Source organism: Apis mellifera, linkage group LG3, assembly GCF_003254395.2.
Source record: "Apis mellifera strain DH4 linkage group LG3, Amel_HAv3.1, whole genome shotgun sequence".
In the NCBI taxonomy this organism is placed as follows: domain Eukaryota; kingdom Metazoa; phylum Arthropoda; class Insecta; order Hymenoptera; family Apidae; genus Apis; species Apis mellifera.
In genome coordinates this window covers 11,506,810-11,530,651 of record NC_037640.1, presented here as the reverse complement: position 1 = coordinate 11,530,651, position 23,842 = coordinate 11,506,810, and the positions used below count along the sequence as shown (strand labels likewise).

At 39.5% G+C, this 23,842-nt stretch overlaps 1 protein-coding gene across 11 annotated transcripts in view; it reads right to left on the bottom strand.

The window, feature by feature from the left end:
- LOC410925 (hormone receptor 4) overlaps positions 1–23,842 on the bottom strand; it is a 154,369-nt gene that overhangs the window by 105,294 nt on the left and 25,233 nt on the right. The window contains exon 1 of one of the 11 annotated variants that reach the window (XM_026439495.1): positions 190–281. The exons of the other annotated variants lie outside the window; for them this stretch is intronic. The gene's annotated coding sequence lies outside the window, so the exon portion shown is untranslated. Of the gene's footprint in view, positions 1–189; positions 282–23,842 lie in introns of those variants that run through there. 11 annotated transcript variants of the gene reach the window in all.

Genomic DNA, 23,842 nt, shown 5'->3' with positions numbered 1-23,842 from the left:
CATAGAAAAGAAAAAAGAATCGCAAAATAATAGAAGAAGAAAGATTGGAAAATTAGATTACCGAGTTTTCGAAACCATGCGAAAAGGAAAGGAAAAAAAAGAAAAAAAAGAGGCCTCTCAAAAGCAAGAAGCGTTCTCTATCCAGCCCTAAAAAAGAAGAAAAAGAAACCGGGACTGCAACTTTCATACCTCGAGCGTCCAATATGCCAGCCTCCCTCTCAGGAATCGCGAACTAGAACTTCGCCGGCGAACCAACGCATTGACCCTGGCGACCGGAACGGAAGATCCAGCCTCCTCCTCCTCCCCCTCCCTTCGTCCAAACAAACGCCGAAAGATCGCCCTCTCGGTCATCGACCATCCCTATCTCACCACCACAACAACAACCACCACCACAACCACATCCTTTCGTCATCGTCGCAGCGATCGCGGTTACCTTGGACCGTCCTCGACCGCGATCCCTTCATCGTCGTTTCCCCGACGAATCGCCGAACGGAACGGGACGGGACGGGACGGTTGGAGAATCGATCGCGATTAAAAGTCCTGCACCGATGTAAACAAACTGCAGAGCGCGAACCGCGAGAGAAGGAACGGAGGAGGAGGAGGAGCGGAGGGGAGAGGGGGAGGACGGTTCGGGGAGGCGGTACGAGAGAGAGAGAACGAGTGGAGAGAGTCGTCGGTGCGTTAGCTCGCGGAGGTCGTTGACCGAGGGATGCCCGAGAAAGAGAGAGAGAGAGAGAGAGAGAGGGTGGGTAGAGAAGGAGAGAGGAGGAGCGAAGGGTTTTGGAGGAGGCGTGCAGTTGCATCGACCGACGACGACGGCTGCTCAGCTGTGCATCGGCATCGACCCCCTCGCCCCACCAAGTTCGCCAACCGAGGCCCGGACCTCGCGCAACCACCGACCGAATCGACCACCATCCGCCGCCGGGAGGGGAGGGGGGATGCTGCGCTGTGAACGTGACCCTCAAAACGTGGCACGCCGCGCGCGAGCGCGCGTCCCTCCCCCCCTCCTGTTACCAGACACACCGTCAACGTGGCCGCCCCCGCGTTAATGAATCGGGGGACCTCTCGCTCGAGAACCACCCCTCGACTCGGCCGCCCTCTCCCTTAAGACTGTACCGAGTCTCCATCTCTTTCTCTTTCTCTCTCGTTGGAGAGAGGGTTCAACGACCGAGTCGAATCCACACACCGAATCCGCCTTTCGTCGCCTCCTGGTGCAACGCGTCGCTATCGACTGCCTCCGCTTCTTCGTCTTCTTCTTTTGGCTTCTGGTATATATGTATATGTGTATTGGCTCGATCCTGTATCCTTCCTTCCTTGTCTCCGTGTGGAGGCTCCTTTATTTCGGAAAATATCGGATGCAAGGATGATTTGGAAGGTGTAGAGGAGGCGAGAATTAAAGCGTATAATCAGTGAGAGATACGCAACAAGTCGGTATATCATTGAGAGCGATGTTATTACAATTATCGAAGTGCTTAAGGAACGTGCTTATTTCCGTGTATTCTTTTCCATCTTCCTTAATCACATTACTTTTACAATCCTTTTCCTTCTTCCTCTTCGTCTTCTTCTTTTGGCTTATACTATATACGTGTGTGTGTATGTGTATTGGCTCGATCCTGTATCCTTCCTTCCTTGTCTCTTGTGTGGAGGCTCCTTTATTTCGGAAAATATCGGATGATTTGGAAGGTGTGTATAGAGGAGGCGAGAATTAAAGCGTATAATCAGTGAGAGATACGCAACAAGTATATCGTGCTTATTTCCATGTATTCTTTTCCATCTTCCTTAATCACATTACTTTTACAATCCTTTTCCTTCTTCTTCTTCTTCTTCTTTTTTCGACTCGAGAAACGAATGTCATCCTTCTTCAGAAGCCCCTTTTACGATCGGTATATCCACGTGTCTGGGCTTGCGTTTCCTCGACCTCCAAGTTTTCCTTCAACGAACGAATTCTACCTTGGAACAATCTCGAACATGTTCTCGAGTAGATAGATTCATTTTGGAGAGGAGGTCTCTCGAAGGGGGGAGGAAGTTTTTAAAAGAGGTTTCGGCGATCGTTCGGCTTCCATATCGAGGAAGATGATTTCCAGTTACGGGGCTACGCAGTATCCATGACAACGTGTGTGCCAGCAGTGATGTACGCGTTACACGCGGCCCCGAACGATGGGGTAGGTCAACGTACGGTTTGTCGCTTGGCAACCTAACAACCTACCCCGCGACCAACTGCATCCAAGGATACTAGACCCCTTTTTTCTCTCTCTCCTTTTTTCCCTTTTTTCTTTTTTTTAATCAGTGCCTTTGTCCCGCGGTTCGATTGTCTTTCTCCATTTTCCCCGTGCTGTGAAGGGGAGGAGAAAGAGGAGGAGGAGGAGGAGGGAAGTTTGATCGACGCAGAGCCCTTCCGCGAGGGGACCCCTTTCGAGTTTATTCGAAAAATCGACCCCCTGAGAGAATAACCTACATTCGAGAGGTCATTCCTCCTGCTGAATTAACCCTTCCCTCACCTCGACTGTCACCCTTCCTTTCTATTTTTTTAGGTTACGTAGATTTCACGTGGTAAAAATTACTTATTTTTTCCTCGATATATAAAATCAGGTGGGAATAATTATTTTCGATCGTGAAGAATGAGAAGGGATGGAGAAAGAAGGTAAGAAATCGGTAAGCGCGTAGGCGAATTGGGTTAAACTGCGAGCAATTATGACAGGATACGATTTAGCCTGCCTTTCTTAATGCCGTCAATTTCTGTGTGTGCGCGCGCGCGCGAGCACGGTGGCCGCACGCCACAGTGGTGCCGGTCAGGGACGGCCTTTGACACGTATTCCTCGATAGCTGTTGCGCTATCGTGGAACGACACGAGTAATTGTTTCGTTCGCGAGCGTGTAATCGCGTTGACAACGATACCGCGCGGTGGAGAGACCGGTGTTATTGCTTTCCACGATTAATTCTAGAAATGGAATTGTTTTTGGGGCGATAACCCAGCTCTCCAACCTTGAAACTAATTTTTCGAAAAGAGCGGAAGACCGTTCGTCGTGAATACTCGAAAATTTTTCTGCGACGTTGTTGCTTCGATTCGTTTGAACGAACTAAGTTTGAAAACTAATTTTTAAGTATATTTATTCAAACGAAAGGTTAGACACTAACACTTGCGCTTTCTATCTAATCGTGAAAGAAACGTGTAAGTTTAGGTACTTTCGCGAGCTAATCTGTAAAAACTGTAAATTTTTAAAAAAAAAAGGAAAAACATGTTGGCGAATCATTTTTACGAGAGAAACGTTCTTGCTTCGTCGAAAGAAAGCAATTTCAAGATTATATTCTCCTCTTAAAGGTCGATAATTCGAAATAATAAGGAGACAAATCGTTTCCAATAATCTTTCTCTTTTTCCTTTCCCTCTCTTTTCCTCTCTATCGATCCGAAAGAACAAAGCTTCGTGGTTCGTGATAAGTGGACGAAAAGAAAAAAAGAAAAAAATATCATGGACTCTGATAGAGAAAGAAGAGATTCTCTAAAAATACCGTCATTGAATCGTTCAACATTTTTTTTCGTATGATGATTTGAAAATTAGAAACTTTCGAAAGGACAACAAATTCCTTCTTTCAAAGTTAAAGCGATTACTTTCGTAAAGTAATACGTACGAAGATGCGATAAACCGTTTTAAAAATACACAGCGGGAGCGACAAATAACAATAAAGCTCTGTTTAACGATCGAGTTAAAATTCGCTCGGAGGAAGGAAGAAGAAAAAAAAAGAAACGTGGAAAGAAAAGGTATCACGCCCACGCACTCCCTGCGATCTCGGATATCAGACCGTCGCAGAAATAGAGTTCTAATTCAGAGTCACGGGTCATTAGTAACGGGACAATGCCGAGAAGCGTAAAAATTCCGCTGTGACCGTGGAACCAGAAATTCCTTGAGACACCGTTAATAATAGAACCCGTCCACACGTCGGAGCCACACGCCCAGGGAACAGATAAGTCCCCTTCCCCCACCTCCTTCCCTTCCCCCACCCCGGACGAAAGCAGCAGCGACAGCAGCGGCAGCGGCAGCAGCTGCTTTTCAATTTTCACCGTGACATCGGCCTCGAGCCGATAACGAGTCGTGAGCACGCTGAGCAAACAACCACCGGGGAACAGATGCATATATATATATATCTGGTAATATCCGTGCCCCAACGGAACGTTATATATATATTTCGCCCGAGAATTACGTATATTCGAGAGAGGAAGAAGAAAGAAAGATATCGAAATCGATATCAAATGGGCGTTTACTTTTCAACCACTTTTGCAACATCGTTTGCACATCTGTAGTAGATTCGGCAATTGTGTACGCTACAACAGCGACGCGCTTCGTCCGCGTGCCGAATTGATTGTGATCGAGCATAGGTCGACGATCGGGAATCCATCTGTCGGCGAAAGAAGGAAAGAGAGCAAGGAACGGGGGAAAGGGGGCGCGAGGAGGCGTGCGACGTTGTCCTAATCAGATGAGAGATCGGAAAGCTGACCGTTTAAAACTGACACTCGCGCTCCTCGCCGGCTTGAACGGTTTTAAGATTAATTATAGAAAGGGAGCGTCACTGGCCTCCGCCGTATGAAACTGTCGCGCGAGCCGGAGAAAGTCACGTGCGACCGATTAGTATCTAAATGCTCTCGTTTCCGCGTCTGTGTGTACACATGGGTGGGAAAGTTGGAATCGTATTTGAATAGACAATTGTTGGGAGAAAAAATAGATATAATTTACGTTAGGTTGATATTAATATTAATCGATATATAATTGATTTATCACGATAAAAGTAATACGTATCACGTATGATGATGATAAAAGAAATTACGAAGAGATAATTTTTGACACTTTCCAAGTGTCAAATTGAACGTCCCTCGTGTTCATCGTTTCCCTAATCTATTTCCAATATCTCCAACGAACCCCCGCTTGCTAATTGTCGAAATTAACTGCGAACCAACATATCGCGGAACAGCTACAATAGGTCGGTTTCAGCACCCTCCAGTTTCTCTGATTAACGTTCATTTGTCAACGCGTTTTAAAGTGATCCAAAATTTCAATCAGAATTGTAGATGTAACAACAAACACGATTTTACATATTATAAAACTATAAAATTCGATCGCTCTTAATAAACTCCTTATTACGAGAAATAAAGAGCAATAAAGAAGAATCGAAGCTAGTAACATAATAAAATGTCAGGATTCCCCTGCGAGTGTATCGTCTCCTTAATCAGTAGCGCGGGTCGCGCAAGGGGTAAACAAGACTCGTGTCTATTCCCCGATCGGGAAACCGGCGAACGAATCCACGAACGGCCGGGGACCATTCCGCACGCTCGAGAACCAATCCTACTATCTTACGGTCGCTTTGTAACCGATCGATCGTCTCTCTCGCGCCCCTCGCGTCTTAAATCTCCTCTTTTTTTTTTTCCCTTCTTTCTCCCTATCCCATCCCTCTCTCTCTTTCTCTCTCCTCTTCCTTTAGACACCGCTAGACAAGCGTGTTTCTTCGCGGCGACCGCGCGATTGCGCATGCACACCGCACTAGCGTCAGATTAAATTCGAAACGGCCTGTAAAGCGTTACCGAGACACGTTATGTTTTGTGTAGTTTGGAATACGTGTAGCGCAGAGCGCGCCGTGGGGGTCAACGACCCGTCTACGCTGTGGAACGCACGCACACCGACCGACCAGCCTCGTGTACACACGGCACACTACAGCGTGCCGCGGCGTGTACGTGTGAACACGGTGAGCCAATATCGCCATGCACCTCCGCCAGATGGAGCTGAATCTCTCTCTCCCCCTCCCCACCGCCGCTCCCGTTCTAGCTGTCTCTGTCACTTTCGCGGCTAGTGACGCGCCTCTCTCGTTTCGCCTCGCGCAAGAATCTAGCCTAGACCGCGTAGGCCATGGAATATATGGAACGATAGACGGCCAAGTATAATATTCGTAACGAATTCTCTCAGTGACGATAAGGACACGCAACACGTGAACACATTTAGGTGCGCATGCGCATGCGCGTACGTAATGTGCGGTGTGCACTTATCCGTCGAGAGTTATACGTTCTCAACGAAAGTTTTTTTCGGTACTAGTAGAGAGATATTCTTCGGATCGTTCTTCTTCTCGGGCCTTTGCGACGGGCCGCGGCTTTTTCGGATTTCAAGGGTGATATTATTTTTAGAGGGAAAGGTATACGGGGTATACACGTGTATCTCTCGATACGGGATGATCGGAGTTTATTCTCGGTCGATGGAGACTATTTTCAATTGTAAGTCTTTCGAACGACGTCATCTGTCTGGAATGCAGTTAACGAGATTTTAAATAAAGAGGTTTAGAGGTATTTAAAACGAACTTTTAAATCTTTCTTTTCTTTCTTTCTTTCTTTTTTTTTTTTTTTTTAATCTAGAGAAATAAGGTTTGGAATTTTAAAGTAGGATGAATCCAATAAGTTTGTAGTAAAAGTTTTTTTATCGAAATATCTCGAATTTTCGATATCATGGAAGAAAGCAGAGTAATAGAGAATATATTTACATAATGCGACGGAATCTTCGAGTATCGAAATGCATCTCTTGTATATGCAGATGCGCGAAAGACGATAATTATATTCCATATGTATTTCTGAAATTTGAGACAGATAGAAAGCTACGTACGTACGAGCTACCTCCCTCGAACCAAGTTCCCTTTTTAACGCTGGAATTATCGCAGTCGAGTGGCTACACAATCGAGCAATTATAAACATTATTCGAATTGTGGCCTGACACAAAAGGAAGCTCAAAAAGCGGAAATAGCTTTTACGTTAACGGGTTCGGTGAAAAGTAGAACAATCAAATACGAAGTAAACGGTATTCGTTAATTTATTGTAGCACACGATATTAAATTGTTTAAAGTTATTTAAAGTTATTTGCTATCACGCGAAGGGTAAACGTGAAACTGCATATATAAGAATTGACATATAGAGATCGTTTTTATTATCGAGTATTATATGAAAAAGAGAGATAATTTATTTTCCTTTTATTGATATCTGGTAGTAGAATACACTTGTTTTTGAATTTGTTGTAAATACACGTGATTAGAAACGTTGTTATTCCATAACAATTTTACAACGCTCTGATAGAGTCTTTCACGAAACATACTCTATTCTCTGGCACATTCGTGATAATGGCATTATTACGGGCATAAAAAATAACTCTTTCAAACATCGATGAATACGACGAAACGCCATTTCTGTCTACAACTCATTAGAGCATAAGATTTGCTCTCGTATCGTTGCAGTCCAGGTCCTTGACCTGTCCCAGTCCACCTCGTCGCCGCTGTGGCCGTCAACACGCTCCCTGTATACGCGCGAATTGCTCGTTTCTATCGCCTGTTCTTTCCCCTTGATCCGCGTCGATCGATTACGACATTCGAGAATCATTATACTCGATGACAAGTGCAAATTTCGTTGAAAAAAATCAAGCAAAAATTTCAATTGACACTCACGACACCACGCTGCAACGACGTTACACCATCTGCACGACCGAAAAGCGACGAGGATCGCCGAAGATGGCCGAATGGTTGTCAGTTGTTGACGAGAGTCGCGGTACGGCGCACGTGCGGGTAAAACAGTGACGGATAGACGGAAAACGAGATGGCCAGAGAGAGAGGGAGCGAACGAGAAGCGTTCGAGCCGCGTGCGAGTGGGAAGGAGGAAGGGCGGTGTAGGAAGAGGGGAGCTTGAAAATCGACTGGACGTCGTCGTGCACATTCGTCGCGTTTTCACGGTCAGGCTTTATCGATCGTGGAAGGAGGGCGAAGGAGCGGAAGGAAAGGAGTTTCGGAGTGCATCAAAAGGGCGTTGAACCCAGCCTTTCGGCAGTCGCGGCGCCCATAATGCAACGATTGTTGTACCCACCCGCCCCGACAGCTGCCGAACCCGTAACGTTCTTTTAACGAGCGCACGAACACCGATCAACGGAAAATTTTCTCTCTCTAACGTAAGTTAACGAGCCAACTATCGTTAGTTTCTTTTTTTTTTTATTTTCTTACCGTTCGTGTCGTAGACGCTTCGCGTTTCGTTGGCGTAGGTCCGAAACGTCGTGTTCTTCGGTTCCCAGGAACGAGGACTGCCGCGTGTTTCGTAACTGACAGACACAAAGTGAACGTGAAACGTCATCATGTCACAAGCGTTCCGGTCATTTTCGCGCGGGCAACGGTGTTTACATGGCGCGAAACTCGAGTCACCCTGACCGCTATTGCGAGAGAGAAATCTTTCGCAGCGTTTCTTGTTCAACAAGCCGGCCAATTATCGCGTTTCGCAACTACGTATACATTTTTACCGACCGAAATGTGTTGGCGAGCGCGAAGATAAAATGCGGCGTCTAAAAAAAGTTACGGTCGGAACGAATGACGAAACGATACGCGATACACCGATTCCACCGCTTACGGGTGGATCCAAACCCGTCACTATTATTATTATTAGGAATCCCTTTTCGGCCGTGTTCACGCCCTTCGTGGTTTTTCCATGCATCCCTAGAGAGGGCAAAAGGGGGACGAAGTACAGGGTGGTCGAAAGAACGAACATCGGAGAGAGACGGTGTATCGGTGCGCGAGGATGCGAGAAAGAGAGAGAGAGCGAGTGAGCGAGCGAGGGGAGGGAGGAGGGCAAGAGCGAGAGAAAATAAAGGGGGGAGAGAGAGACGGAGATAGAGCGAGAAGCAGAGAGGGAGAGACGCATGTGCGAGCAACAACGATGTATTTCGGTGCAGCGCTCCATACACCGCGTGGAGGTCAATGCCCGTCCTTACTCCGGCCCAAGGAAGGAGCGGGAGGGTATGGAGGGAGCGGTAGAGGGGCGTGGAGGTCGGGGAAGGGAGACAGAGGGCAAGCACTGAGCGGAAAAAAATGAACAAACATTCAGAAAGACCAGAAAAGGGACGCATAGAGTGCTCGTGCACCATTCCTCTCTTCCCTTTCTTTGCCCCGTGTTAACTTTCATGTTAATTGACGAGCTAAGATTTATGCTTGATTTAAACGACCGCTTCGAGTTCCGCCCCTCCTCCTCCTCCCTCTCCACCGTTGTATTACGAGAAAAAAAACGATTCAACGTTTATTATTTATAATTTCCATAAACCATTGTTTGAATATATTGAATAAATAATTTGTACAAATATTTATTTCTTTTCTTGATATTAATGATTATTAATCGTTTACAGGCTACGTTTCCCGAGTGACCAGGAATTTTCGTCACCGTCGAAATTAACACGGTTCAAAAATAACTTTCCAATTCTATTTCTAGCTTTATCCAGAAGTGGAAGCCGTACGTTCCATTTTATTAGATTCTATTTAAAGAAACGTGGATATTAAGAAAATATAAATTTCTGAAATCTCAAAATTTTCCTATTTCCACCCCTCGGTGCGAGACAATGTCCGATCATCCACGATCAACTCGCGGTAAGTCGAACCGAGCTCCGACTTACTTCGATAACGATAATATTTATTTAAGAGGCGAGCGGTGCGTCTAGCGGGCGCGCTACTAATTTCCACGTCCAGGCGCTTGTCTAGCCGCGTGTCGTTCGTTTATTTTCGGTGTTGATTATGCAAACTTTTGACGCGTTGCCAATCAGCCGTGATGATTCACGGACCACCAGAATTGATACCATCGGGCCGAAAATTCGACGCACGTGGCGAGCACGGGCTTTACCGAAAAATCCCTAGATTCCTAAATCCCTAGATTTCACACCTAGTACGAACGAATCATTTTAACCAATGTATATATTTTTAATTTTTAACATCCACGAATGTATTGAATATACGTATACGTATAAAAAACTTGTATTTTAAAAATATCTGAGGAAGGATTTTGGTGCATTTTTAATTTTTTTAATTTTTAACATCCACGAATGTATTGAATATACGTATAAGAAATTTGTGTTTTAAAAATATTCGATCTGAGGAAGGATTTTGATGCATTTTTAATTTTTTTAATTTTTAACATCCACGAATGTATTGAATATACGTATACGTATAAGAAACTTGTGTGTTTCAAAAATATTCGATCTGAGGAAGGATTTTTAATTTTTTTAATTTTTAACATCCACGAATGTATTGAATATACGTATACGTTAAAAAAACTTGTGTTTTAAAAATATTCGATCTGAGGAAGAATTTTTAATTCTTTTAATTTTTAACATCCACGAATGTATCGAATATACGTATACGTATAAGAAACTTGTGTTTCAAAAATATTCGATCCGAGGAAGGATTTTGGTGCATTTTTAATTTTTTTAATTTTTAACATCCACGAATGTATTGAATATACGTATACGTTAAGAAACTTGTGTTTCAAAAATATTCGATCTGAGGAAGGATTTTTAATTTTTTTAATTTTTAACATCCACGAATGTATTGAATATACATATACGTTAAGAAACTTGTGTTTCAAAAATATTCGATCTGAGGAAGGATTTTGGTGCATTTTTAATTTTTTTAATTTTTAACATCCACGAATATATTGAATATACGTATACGTTAAGAAATTTGCGTTTCAAAAATATTCGATCTGAGGAAGGATTTTTAATTTTTTTAATTTTTAACATCCACGAATGTATTGAATATACGTTAAGAAACTTGTGTTTCAAAAATATTCGATCTGAGGAAGGATTTTTAATTTTTTTAATTTTTAACATCCACGAATGTATCGAATATACGTATACGTTAAGAAACTTGTGTTTCAAAAATATTCGATCTGAGGAAGGATTTTTAATTTTTTTAATTTTTAACACGAATGTATCGAATATACGTATACGTTAAGAAACTTGTGTGTTTGAAAAATATTCGATCTGAGGGAGGATTTTGGTGCATTTTCGTGTAAGAAAGCGCGATCTTTGGACCAAAGGGGAAAACACGTAGCAGACTGGTTGCTCGTGCAACATTGATGAGACATTACGACCGGTGTCGGTGGGCCTGGATATACGATTGCAGACACACCGAGTGTACGTATTCTTACGTCGAGTGTAATCGCACACGAGGCGCATTCGCGCGGTGTTCCTTGATTTACGAGTCGGCTCGGGCCGGATATCGGAGCGTTGTTCAATTCAGCGTTGTCTCTCGTTGATATTCGTTACCGTTCGCTCGATGATGTTATCGTTAACACGATTGTCGAGATTTCAACGGATCGTTATCTAGGATGGGCGGAAAATAAATTTTAATATCGCGCGCATTAAAATTACTTACTGTTTTTCAATCGCCAATGCAAATATAAATACTTTTCAAAGGTGATAATTATGGCTTTCAAACAGGATTCGAGAATTCTGTTTCTCTCTTCCATGCCCATTCGGATTAATGGAATTTAAAATATAATGCATCGAAACTCGGAAAAGTTGATCCAATTTTTATTTAAACTTTTCTACTTTTTCTTTTTTTTTTTTCGACAGACGTTTGATCTTGGATAATTCGATAAAAATTTGTCTTAAGAAAATTCCTTTTTCCATTATACCTTACATACATGATTTTCACATCCATCTACTTCAACTTATTTCGAAAATTCATAGGTATAGAGAGTGGATAGAGAGGAGAGGAACAATGGTGGTCGTTAAAAGGAAAGAAGGAAGATTATGATTTGATGATCGGTTCGAAAAAGAACTTAGGGGCGACGAGTGGAAATAGAAACCGTTCTAATGGTGACATCATGCACACCTATTAAGCTCTCATTTATCGCCGCCATTAACCCAGTGGCACGGTAAACCGGTACAAAGGTGCGACCTTTCTTTTTTTTTTCAATTCCGTTCTGATTTCTCCCCTCGTCTCCCGAAATTAGATTATTTCGAGATTTCTCTTTCTTACGGTACACGCGGATCCAAGCGCTTTTTAATAATGTTTTGACATTATTTCTCTTTTTTTTTTTCTTATCCAAATCCATTTCAAATATTACATAATATTTACAATTCAATTTAATCAGTTTCGAAAGTTAACTATTGAATTCAAATCTCAAGAAAATACAAAAATAAATTGCAATCGAGTTTTGCCAATGAGAAATAAATTTTGTTATTGAATAAAATTCTGGAACTAAAATTTGCTTCATTGTGTCTTCAATCTTCAAGCTCAGAGAAATCGGAAAAATTAATAAAAATAAAATAAAATGAAATTAATAAAAATTATAAATTTGAAAGAAAAATTAATAAAAATAAAATAAAATGAAATTAATAAAAATTATAAATTTGAAAGAAAAATTAATAAAAATAAAATAAAATGAAATTAATAAAAATTATAAATTTAAAAGAAAAATTAATAAAAATTAATAAAAATAAAATAAAATGAAATTAATAAAAATTATAAATTTGAAAGAGTAAGTATTCACTTAAAATTTGAAAGAGTAAGTATTCACTTTAAAAATTGTACGCAAAATTGAAATTTAACACTCGACTCAAAATAGAGCATTTAAAATCAAAATAAGGAAAACCGTAAGGAATGGTAACAAACATCGTCGATATTTCTTCGAAAGAAACTTGTATATATCGTATCATTTTTTGATTTTAAATAATCATTATTTTGATTTTAAATAGAGCAAAATAAAAAAAACCATAAGGAATGGTAACAAACAAATCACATATCTCTTCGAAAGAAAGAAACTTGTATATATTATATATATCACGATGAAATTTTGTAAAACAGGGTACAACAGTACGACTATTGGCAGCATCGTTCAACGTTGAGAGGGAATTACAAGTTGGCGGTAAACGGCGAGCATAACAGTTTACTTGGATCGATCGGTGAATTTGGAAGTTCAGTTTCCTAGAGGCGCATCCCGGGGAGGACGGGGTTTGCAAAGCAAATAGAAAATCGATACGACCGCACGCGAATGTTTGACGAATGACTCGGTATTCGATAACCTGTTAAATAATTCCAATTCTCGAAGAAGAAATAACTGGTTCCCGAATTCGTCGAATCATTTTTTCGATTTCATTTAATTACATCTTTCGCGTAAATTTCAATGGGTCTCAAGTCGTTTTTTAATCGTGATTCATTGGATTCGAACGATATTTATTTACGTTTGAATTTTTAAAAATATTTTTTAGAATATCAATCTTATGAAATATAGAATAATATATCTACAGAACAACTAGATTTTCTTTTCTCTAGTTTTTGAGTCTTGTAATATGCGGTGATGATTGGTACGAGCGAAGATTTTGAATTATTGAACGATGAAATTGCCAATTTCCGTTCGTAGAGAAGTTAAAACTATGATGAAGATAGAGAGCAAGCAAGAGTAAGACAAAATTTCACTCAGATGCATCTTTATAAAATAATCGCACGAAGCAACAACGTACAGTTTAACGTTCGACAAATTTTCTCTCTCTCTAAACGAAACATTATAATATAAATACAAAAGTTAATTCAAATGAAATGAAATCGAATTGAATCGAATCAAATAATTTCGAGTTAAGGGATCGACTTCGTAGGAAAAAATCGAGTCGTCGATGAAAAGAAGATTCGAAAATAATGCGCAAGCCGAGTGGCTCCGAGTCGCGAACGTTCCAACGGTCGAAAAATTGAACGAAGCCACCTGTGCGAGGCTCGAAGGAGAGGCAAGGAGAGGCTCCGAAAGAGAAGGACGGGGAGATGGTGGGGGAACGCGGCAAGGAGCGTCGGTATCCGCTCCCCTCCACCGCGGAGCACCGTGGAGAGACTATTTTTCGAACTAGGTTCCCGGGTGGAACTGTGGATTAGGAAGCCTTAGGCGAGAATGAATTATGAAGCCGCACGTACAGAACGAGGAAACGTCTGTTCAAACGTCTGTGTTTCTCCTCGGGATCGCGCTGTGTGTGCGTGTATTTATATTGTTTCTCGGCCGACCACCACCATCCCCACCACTCCCGCGTTTTCGCTCTCCGTGTGTACATTCTTTATTGGATTTGTCATCGGCCGCGAGGCGCGCACACTATATATATATTATATATATAGGCGCGGCTACGATTAACGGAGCGGGGCACATTGCATCTGCACTTTTGCTTCTTATTCTTCGCACACGTGGCCGATCGGCGAATGAATGAAACGTTTTAGATTTATGATTTATTGGCCGCCGGTTTATTGCGACCTCTTTTTAATGGCAATCACTTCTTGCCCGATTAAAACGTTTCTGGGTGGCAGGTCCGGTATAGAATGATAACAATACGTAACGATCCGATTTAATTAGACGTAATTATAACCATTTATTTACAATTCGCCCGCCCCGTTTCGTAAACTTACGATTTTCAATGACATTATTATATTCTTATGGACGAACTTACGCAAGATATAATACGATATAATATTTCAACGGATCCTCTTTTCTTTCTTTTTATTTAGAGAAGAGAAAAATTGTAAATATAAATACGGTTGGAAATGGAGAAGAAGGAAAGGTTGGATAGTCAAAGGGGAGCAGGAGAAGGGCAGCGGCGTCGGAAGGAGCGTTTAGAAAGTAATATCCCGGACAAAGAAACGGTGATTATCCGAGCGGGTATAATGGCGGCGCGGACGGTAGCCGGCCGACACCAGGAAGCGAGCCTCGCTTAAACTCCCCTGGTTGCGGTGCAATTGCAATCATCTCGCTGCCTAGCCTAGCTGCTGCCTAGCCAAGCCACTTTCACTGGTGACCTACTATTACGACGTCCTGACTCGTCGTGGTGACGCGCCACCTTCCACGCACCGTGCGCCGATGACGAGCGAGCGCGTTAGTGTGGTGCGTTCGCGCGCACGCGTGAGCCGTGTGCGTGAGGCAGCGCGCGAGGCCTGTTCACGATTCGTCCGCGCGCACGCACAACCGTTAAGTGCGGAAGGGAAGAGAAGGGAAATATCGCGGTAGCTGTTCGCAGAAGAACTTCTTTCAACGTGCCTCTGCCCGATTGGCTGTTTCTCGTCGAGCTGATATCGTGTATATATATATATATATATATAGAGAAAGAGAACTTCCTTTGAGAAAGGATCGAAGTTTGTTGAAACGACTTTTTTTTCGTTTGCGAAAACGGAGAGTTTATTTTGCACTTTATCCCATTGTTTTTAAAGATATACTGGATAGAGAATAATGCATAGCCGGGGAGTGAGCGTGAGGTTAGATATAGTTGCCACGACCCTGAGTAAAGTTCGAGCCGCTTATCTCTTCTCGCACGCTTCCGTTTGCTGTTCGAAACATGTTTAACGCTCAATTTACCTCGCGAGCATCGCGTAATATATCCACGAAATGCACACGATATCTAGATCGTTCTCCGGAGATAGTTTGGATAGCTGTTGAAAAGCGTACGTAATAAATTAAAAATGCTGGCACGAGCGTGATTTTTGAAAGATAAAATTTTGGAGATGAGAAATAAATATTTCGCGATTCTCGTTCGTACGGATAAATAAAATTACGAGTATATCGCGTTGGGCTCGGCTCGCTGGAAAGTGTCAAATTTCGCCAGATATTTCCCCCTTCTAAAGTTTCCTCCAAAGTGAATGGAGGAGGGAAAAGCAAGGAAGCGGAGATAGAGAAAGAGCTCTCTCTCCGTTGGGAGAGAGAGCTATTCGTGAACGGTGTATTCGTTGATGTAAACTACTCGATGATGTATTTTGAACGCTGGTGGTGGTCCCCTCTCGAAACCGCGTTCAGACGATACAAACGTCCCGAGGAATTAGCGGAATCTTTTTGCGAGTTTAGAGAGGAGAGGATAAAATTGCTCAAGGAAGAGTCGATGCGGGGCCCTTCTTCTTTGCTTGTATGACAACTCGAGTGAATTTTATTGTGGAAATGAAATAATCAATTGCCATTTTTACTCCAACTCGATCGTTTTAAATATTACCAAATTCTTTCCTTATTCTTTCTCTTCTTTAACACATCTCTCGATCCCCTTTTTTTAAATTCCTTTCGAAATAAATAAAATTCGTCGTCGCGAGATTAGTTGTATCGATCACACCGGATCGCTTTAATCACCTATTCTATCTCCTCCTCTCGTTCCTTCTCGTCGTCAGTCTTCCCAATTATCCCGCAGCGTTTCAGAACTTTGCCAAAGTGCCAAACTATCGGATTACCAACACTGCGAAGCAACACACTGTCTCGATACTCGGAGATTAACATCGACATACTTTGCGCGTAAACAATAATCATCATCAACCGCGTCGTAAACGAAATTTTGATATCGCGTTTTCGAAATTGTTACCTTGCCCTCAACAATTTTTCGTAACAAAGTAACAAATTAAGATCGTGAAACCGTGTCCAAGCAATAATAAGAGTGTTAAGAGGCGCGATATCTCTCGTCATGAATTGTTTATTAACCGTGAAACAACATTGGAACCGCCCATTAATACATTCGGCGGACCGTTTCTCGTAAAAAAAAAGAAAAAAAAGAAAAAGAAAAGAAAAAAAAAAGACCGTCCTCGGCTCGAACGTTTCACGCGTTGGATTCACGGCAGGAAAACGCGGAAGAGAAACGCAGGCCGTTGCCTCGAGAGGGCAAGGTGCATGAACCGTGGGTGGTTGCGCAAGCCGCAACCTCCTCCTCGTGTACCTGACCATGCAGGCCGGGTCTCGGTTCTGGTGAGACCATGATCGCACGCAACATGCATAAATTACGTGGAACGAACGTGCACGCCTATACATACAAAGGGCAACGTCGTGATCCTGCGGCGGTGAAAGTTGCCCGAGGTCAACCCGCCGGCGACCATTCTTCACGCATCGTGGAAATGGGAAAAACTGGCAGTACCGTGATATTTTCGGGTCGAAAATATCAGTATGATAAAACTAGAATGGGCAATTTTTAGCTTGTAGCCATTTTAGCTTTAAAATGGCACCGAAATTGATATTAAATTACAATTTTTTGATAACCAAATATTTTGACGAGAAAAAAATGGATTGAAAATATCGATATATATTGAATTTTATAAGTTTTGTGAAAATGGCACTGAAATAGTATTAAGTACCATTTTTGGTATGTATTTTGAAAAGAAGAATGATATTTAGATTGAAAATATCGAAATTTGATCGATAATCTTGAATTTCCTAGATTTTGTGAAAATGGCACCGAAATGATATTAGGTACCATTTTTTGGCAACCAAGTATTTTGACGAGAAAAAATGGATATTTGGATTGAAAATATCGATATATATATTGAATGTTGTAGATTTTACAGAAATGGCATCAAAATGGTATCAAGTACCATTTTTGGTATGTATTTTGAAAAGAAGAATGATATTTAGATTGAAAATATCGAAATTTGATCGATAATCTTGAATTTCCTAGATTTTGTGAAAATGGCCGAAATGGTATTAAGTACCATTTTTTGGCAACCAAGTATTTTGACGAGAAAAAATGGATATTTGGATTGAAAATATCGATATATATATTGAATGTTGTAGGTTTTATGGAAATGGCACCGAAATGGTACTAGGTACCATTTTTTGGCAACCAAGTATTTTGACGAGAAAAAATGGATATTTGGATTGAAAATATCGATATATATATTGAATGTTGTAGGTTTTATGGAAATGGCACCGAAATGGTATCAAGTACCATTTTTGATATGTATTTTGAAAAGAAGAATGATATTTAGATTGAAAATATCGAAATTTGCTCGACAATCTTGAATTTTGTAGGTTTTGTGAAAATGGCACCGAAATGGTATCAAGTACCATTTTTGGTATGTATTTTGAAAAGAAGAATGATATTTAGATTGAAAATATCGAAATTTGCTCGAGAATATTAAATTTCGTAGATTTTGTGGAAATGGTATTAAGTACCATTTTTTGGTAACCAAGTATTTTGACAAGAAAAAATTGATATTTGGATTATATATCGATATATATTTGGAAAATATCGATATATATTGAATTTTGTAGGTTTTATGAAAATGGCATCAAAATGGTATCAAGTACCATTTTTGGTATGTATTTTGAAAAGAAGAATGATATTTAGATTGAAAATATCGAAATTTTTAACGGACAATCTTTAATTTCCCAGGTTTTGCAAATGGTAACGACCAGCTATTATTTTTGGTAATCAAATATTTCTCATTAATTTCTAAAGAATATTGCGTGGATGGAAGAAAATGCTGGTATGAAAAAAAGATAAGTATCCTTATATCGCGATTTATGCGTGTCTCGTTGAACCATGAATCTACAAATTATAATTGCAGCTTCGTTTGCGGCACTATTCACATGTCAATCTAAACGCGCGTCCCATTTCCGCTCCACTCACTTTCACTTACAGTCATATTTATACTTTGACATATGTGTGCTGTGTACCGTAACTTTTGTGCAATGCTCATAATTTGAAATATTATATCACAGTTTAATTCGATTGATTTTACAGGGGGGAAAAAAATTATTTTGAAATATTAATCGAATAAATTATATCATCGTATATTAAACTATTAACAGGCTTATTGCATACCGATGTTATTAAGGAAAAATAAAACGGTGATAAATGTATAATATATTTAACTATTCGAATCGTTTATTTCATTATGGAAAGTGAGCTTTTAAATTTTTGGTCGTAAAATTTACATCGTTTTTATTATTTATGTCGTACGAAACACTGAAAATTTACGTATATGAATTTTTATATTTTGTGCAGAAATTTAAATTCACGCGCACTAAATTTTAATAATAGGTTCTATTCTCTCCATTAGTTAACGCTATCGACTTTCAAATTTTTGAACCGAATCAAATATTTCTACAGAAATATTTTCACAGATCGCAAAGTTCTTTTTCGACCGAAAAACTTTTACTTACAACTAAGTAACAATCGTGCAAAGTACAATGCGCATTGAAAGATATTTCGTGTTGTATAAGAGAGAGAGAAAGAGGTCGCGGTGACTGGAAATGTAATGTCATTGCACTTGGGAAGCCCTGCAAAGCTTTCAAGCTCGTAAAGCATCGATGAACGCGTGTAGTTTCATCGGGGTTTTGGAATTTTTAGGGCGAACGCTTATTTCAGCGAAAAATCTCTTACGTAAGGAGACATCGCAGTTTCAACCATTATCGCGTACAAAAGATTGGCTAATAGTTTCATTTTGTGCCAAAAATATAAAAACATTAGAAAATATATCAATTTATTTTATCAAAGAAATTAAAAGAAGGAAAGAATTTATCTTTAAAAATAATTGTTAATATGATTAAAAATATGAGATAGTATCTCTAAATAAAAACTTTAAAGATTTCGATTAATATAAGAATATTAAAATACGTAAAACACGTATTAATCGTAATATTTTCTTATACGTTTTAATTTCTATTGCACAACTTTGTAGCTATTTAAACGCTGGATTTGAAAAGTGTGTTCGTAAAGTGTGTGCCGAAATACGTCGAAAATATGCTCGATAAATCAGCCAATGAGGAAGCTCCAATGGATCGAAGGAAAGTGGGGCAAGGATACGGAAAAAGTCGATTTTTGCCGAAGATCAGTAGCTCGTGGATCCTCGTAGAGCGTGTGTGTGAGTGTTTCGCGCGTAGCCGTCCTTGAAGCAAAATTGCCGAGCTATGGCGTCTTTTGTTGCCGGTAAGTGTGCACTGTTTTATTCCATATCTCGTAAACTTTATATTATTCAATGGGTAAAACCGTACAATGCATCGAAAGCGTACACGTTTTATTACGTTCGAATACCATTTAGATACTATTATATAAACGTACGTTAGAATTATCGATGTATCATTGACCCAACCTAACCTAATTCGAGAATCGAATTGAGTTAACACGATATATAATCTTTACACGTAGCGAGAATTTGTTATATATATATCTCTTCTATCTCTGAGTTGCTTGTACGAATCTGTATCATAAAATACAACGATATAATACGCGACAAAGAATACGAAGAATCGAACAACACATATTCGATCGAGTCGAAATAAAATTCATATAGCCTGGAAACAGAAGCGAGCGAGCCTGGTCCGTTATCATCACCGCAAGTAGGATTATCTTGCTTCTTTTTTCCCGTTTCTTTTTTTTAATATCAAACAGTCAGCTGACCGCAACAGCGAGGTCCATTGTCAAGTGTTTCTCTCTCTCTCTCTCTCCACCGAGTTTGTTATCCGACAGGAAGGAAAGCGTGGTCGAGATTAAAGTCCCTCCATTGGCAAGGTTTAGATTGTTGCACCACATTCCCGACATTCAGAGCCGTTTCATTTAAAGGTTAAGGTTTCCTCGATTTCACGATCAAACTTATAGATTGATACGTAAAATTTCTCTCTCTCTCTCTCTTTTAATACTCGCATTCCTTTTATAAACATTAACATTCCAATTGTGATATTACAATCTAAATATTCAGATATTTTACTACTCGTAGAATTTTCGTCGCATATCGAGAAAAAACAAGGTTCGAATTATTATTCTGTTTTTATCGAAAAAAGAGAGACGCCGTTTCCTTTCAGGAGCGGGCCACGAGGCGGGTCTCGAGGTAAAGAGCCGTGACACCCGGCGGAAAGATAGCAACGTTCGGCTCCTTTTTTAAGCCGGCCGCTTTTTCTCCCCGGTTACTTTGGCTTTTAATAACTCCCACGCGTAAAAACGACCCCTCCGGTGTGGATACTGCTCGGTGGATGCGGCTGTATAACCACCGCCACCAGTCAATGACCCTGCTTTTAATGCCGAATCGACCATTTGCTCTTTGCGCCAAAAGAGTCGGCTCGTTACCAACCTTATTCATCGCGCCATATCTTTTTTTTTTCTTTTCCATGAATTTTCGTTAGTGCATGTATATATATATATATATATATATAACAATGGTAAAGAAATTCTATACCTTGTCACTCGCGAAATCAGGTCAACGATACGCGACAAACGTGCGATAACGTTTTTATAACGTTTACTTATATACGTAGATATTTTAAGATTACTCGTTTGTTAAAGATACAAAATTAATTAATCTATTTTACGCAACGAAAAAGCGAATAATAATTCAGAAGTCAATCAATGTGTAATTATCTAATTTAATCGATATATCGCACGATATATTGAAGATTAATATCGTAAAAATTATTCTTAAGAATTGAATTTAACAACTGATTGCCCTTCCCAATAAAGAAGAAGCAAGCAATACTCTTCGATATCCGATTCGAACTACTTGCACAAATTAATTCAAATCAATTCAAATTCGCTCGAGAAACCATAATAATTCCAAGTTTTTTTTTTTTCGTCGAAGCTGAAACGAGTCAGAGTTTCACCCTATCAAAAAAATTCCCCAAACTCGTTCCTCCATCCGCGATCATCGACCAATCCTTATCAACCCAACTCGTATCTCCACACGTACGTGTAATAAAAGGCCTGGCGTCGAACCCGTGGAAATTTCCGTTTCCCTCTCCCTCCCCCCCCAGCCCCGATCGACACCACTTTGCTTCCTCGCCTCCTCGTAAATCCTGTTACGTCCCATTCAGTCGGCGTTTCCCCAGTCTCCAGTCCCCCCCCTTCCCCTCTCTCGCCCTCGTGGGCCGTGTTTTCGCGCCCCGACCGCGGACTCGGAGATATTTCGCGCGGCGATCCGCCGCACCGTTGCATTTCCATGTATTTTTATGCCCGAGTCATCGCTCCCACGGTGTATTTTTATCCGCCGCGAGTGATACGCGGCGTTCCTCGCGCCGCGGTTCGACGGGGAGGACACGCACAGAGGCGGTGAGGGAGGAGGGGGGGAAGGGGGAGGGAAGGGGGGGGGAGGAAGATGGCGAGGCGACTTCTTCGAAGCGCGTTCTTCGAGAGCCGAATGTTTCTTGCGGAAGGAGTTCGATCGAGTAGGATCAATCCTTGTTGGATTGATGTTTATCGAGAATTTTTTTTATGATTTATATTTATAATTATTAATAATTATTTATAATTATTTATATATATAATATATTGTATTTATTTATATTTATTTATAATTATTTATTATTTATAATTATTTATATATATAATATATTGTATTTATTTATATTTATTTATAATTATTTATTTTTATTTATAATTATTTATTATTTATAATTAATATTTAAATTTAGAATTATTTGTGTTGTTATTTATGTAGTTAGAGGTTTGTAATTTCGTTGATGGGAGAGAATGTGATAATGGAGTGGAGATTTTTTTTTTTAGGTGAAGTTGAAAGGAGTTGGTGAAGGGAATGAGTCAGAGTTGAAGTTCGAAGGCTGGAAAGGTCGAGAGATTTTTATCGGAGTTTTTAGAATTGTTTAATTTCGGGTTGTTTGTTAAATTGAAGGAGAGGATAAGTTGGGATAAAATTCTTTTGGTGAAGTTGATATCTCAGAGAATTGATTCGAGTTGAAAAATATAAATATTTATCGATGTTTTTGTTCGCTTTTAGAATTATTTAATTGGTAATATTGTAAATTGGAGAAGACGATAGGTTGGGATAGAGATTTATTTTGGTGAAGTTGGTATGAATGACTTAGAATTGTTTCGACTGGGAAGATATTCGCTTTTAGAATTATTTAAATGATAATATTGTAAATTAAAGAAGATGACAAATTGGGATAGAGATTTATTTTGATGAAGTTGGTATGAATGACTCAGAATTGTTTCGACTGGGAAGATATTTGCTTTTAGAATTATTTAATTGATAATATTGTAAATTAAAGAAGATGACAAATTGGAGTAGAGATTTATTTTGAAGTTGGTATGAATGACTCAAAATTGTTTCGATTGGGAAGATAGATTTTTAGAATTATTTAATTGGTAATATTGTAAATTAAAGAAGATGACAAATTGGAGTAGAGATTTATTTTGAAGTTGGTATGAATGACTCAAAATTGTTTCGATTGGGAAGATATTCGCTTTTAGAATTATTTAATTGATAATATTGTAAATTGAAGAAGATAACAAATTTGAATAGAGATTTATTTTGGTGAAGTTGGTATGAATGACTCAGAATTGTTTCGATTGGGAAGATATTCGCTTTTAGAATTATTTAATTGATAATATTGTAAATTAGAGAAAACGATAGGTTGGAATAGAGATTTATTTTGGTAAAGTTGGTATGAATGACTCAGAATTGTTTCGACTGGGAAGATATTCGCTTTTAGAATTATTTAATTGGTAATATTGTAAATTAGAAAAAACGATAGATTGGAGTAGAGATTTATTTTGGTGAAATTGGTATGAATGATTCAGTTGAGAGATTTTTATTGGCGCTTTTAGAATTATTTAATTTGTAATGTTGTAGTATATTTATAAATTGGAGGAGATGACAAGTTGAAATAGAGATTTCTTTTGGTGAAGTTGGTATGAATGACTCAGAGTTGATTCGATTGGGAAGATTGAAAGATATTTAGAATTATTTAATTATTTAACATGTAATGTTGTATTTTTAAATTGAAAAAGACGACAAGTTAAAATAGAGATTTTTTTCGTCAAGTTGGTATGAATGTCTCGGAGATTTTTAGAATTATTTAATTAATAATTAGTGTTATAATTTTATAAATTGAAGAAGACGACAAGTGGAAATTAATGTAATTGATTCGATTGGAAAGTTGAAGGATTTTTATCAACGCTCTTGTTGAATTTTAGAATTATTTGTTACAATTCCAACCGAATTTATAAGATTTCTCTCGATGGATTTTAGAATTATTTTATTCTAATATTATAATTCCACTCAATTGATTTAAAGTAAATTAAAAAAGATGTTAAAAATAATAGCAATTTCTCTGAAAATATTTTGAAAGAATTTTCGCCGCTATTGTCAGAATTTTACCGATTTAAAAAATTAAAGAAAATAATAAATTGAACAATTTTTATTAACAGTCTTATTACATTTTTAATACTATCTAATAATCGATCACAATATCTTCTTCAAAGTTGAAAATTCTATATTCTACGAATATTTAAAAAATTCACAATATCGATATCTCGAGAAGATATTCGAGAGAATCGACTGAAGTTCGAAGAAATTTCAA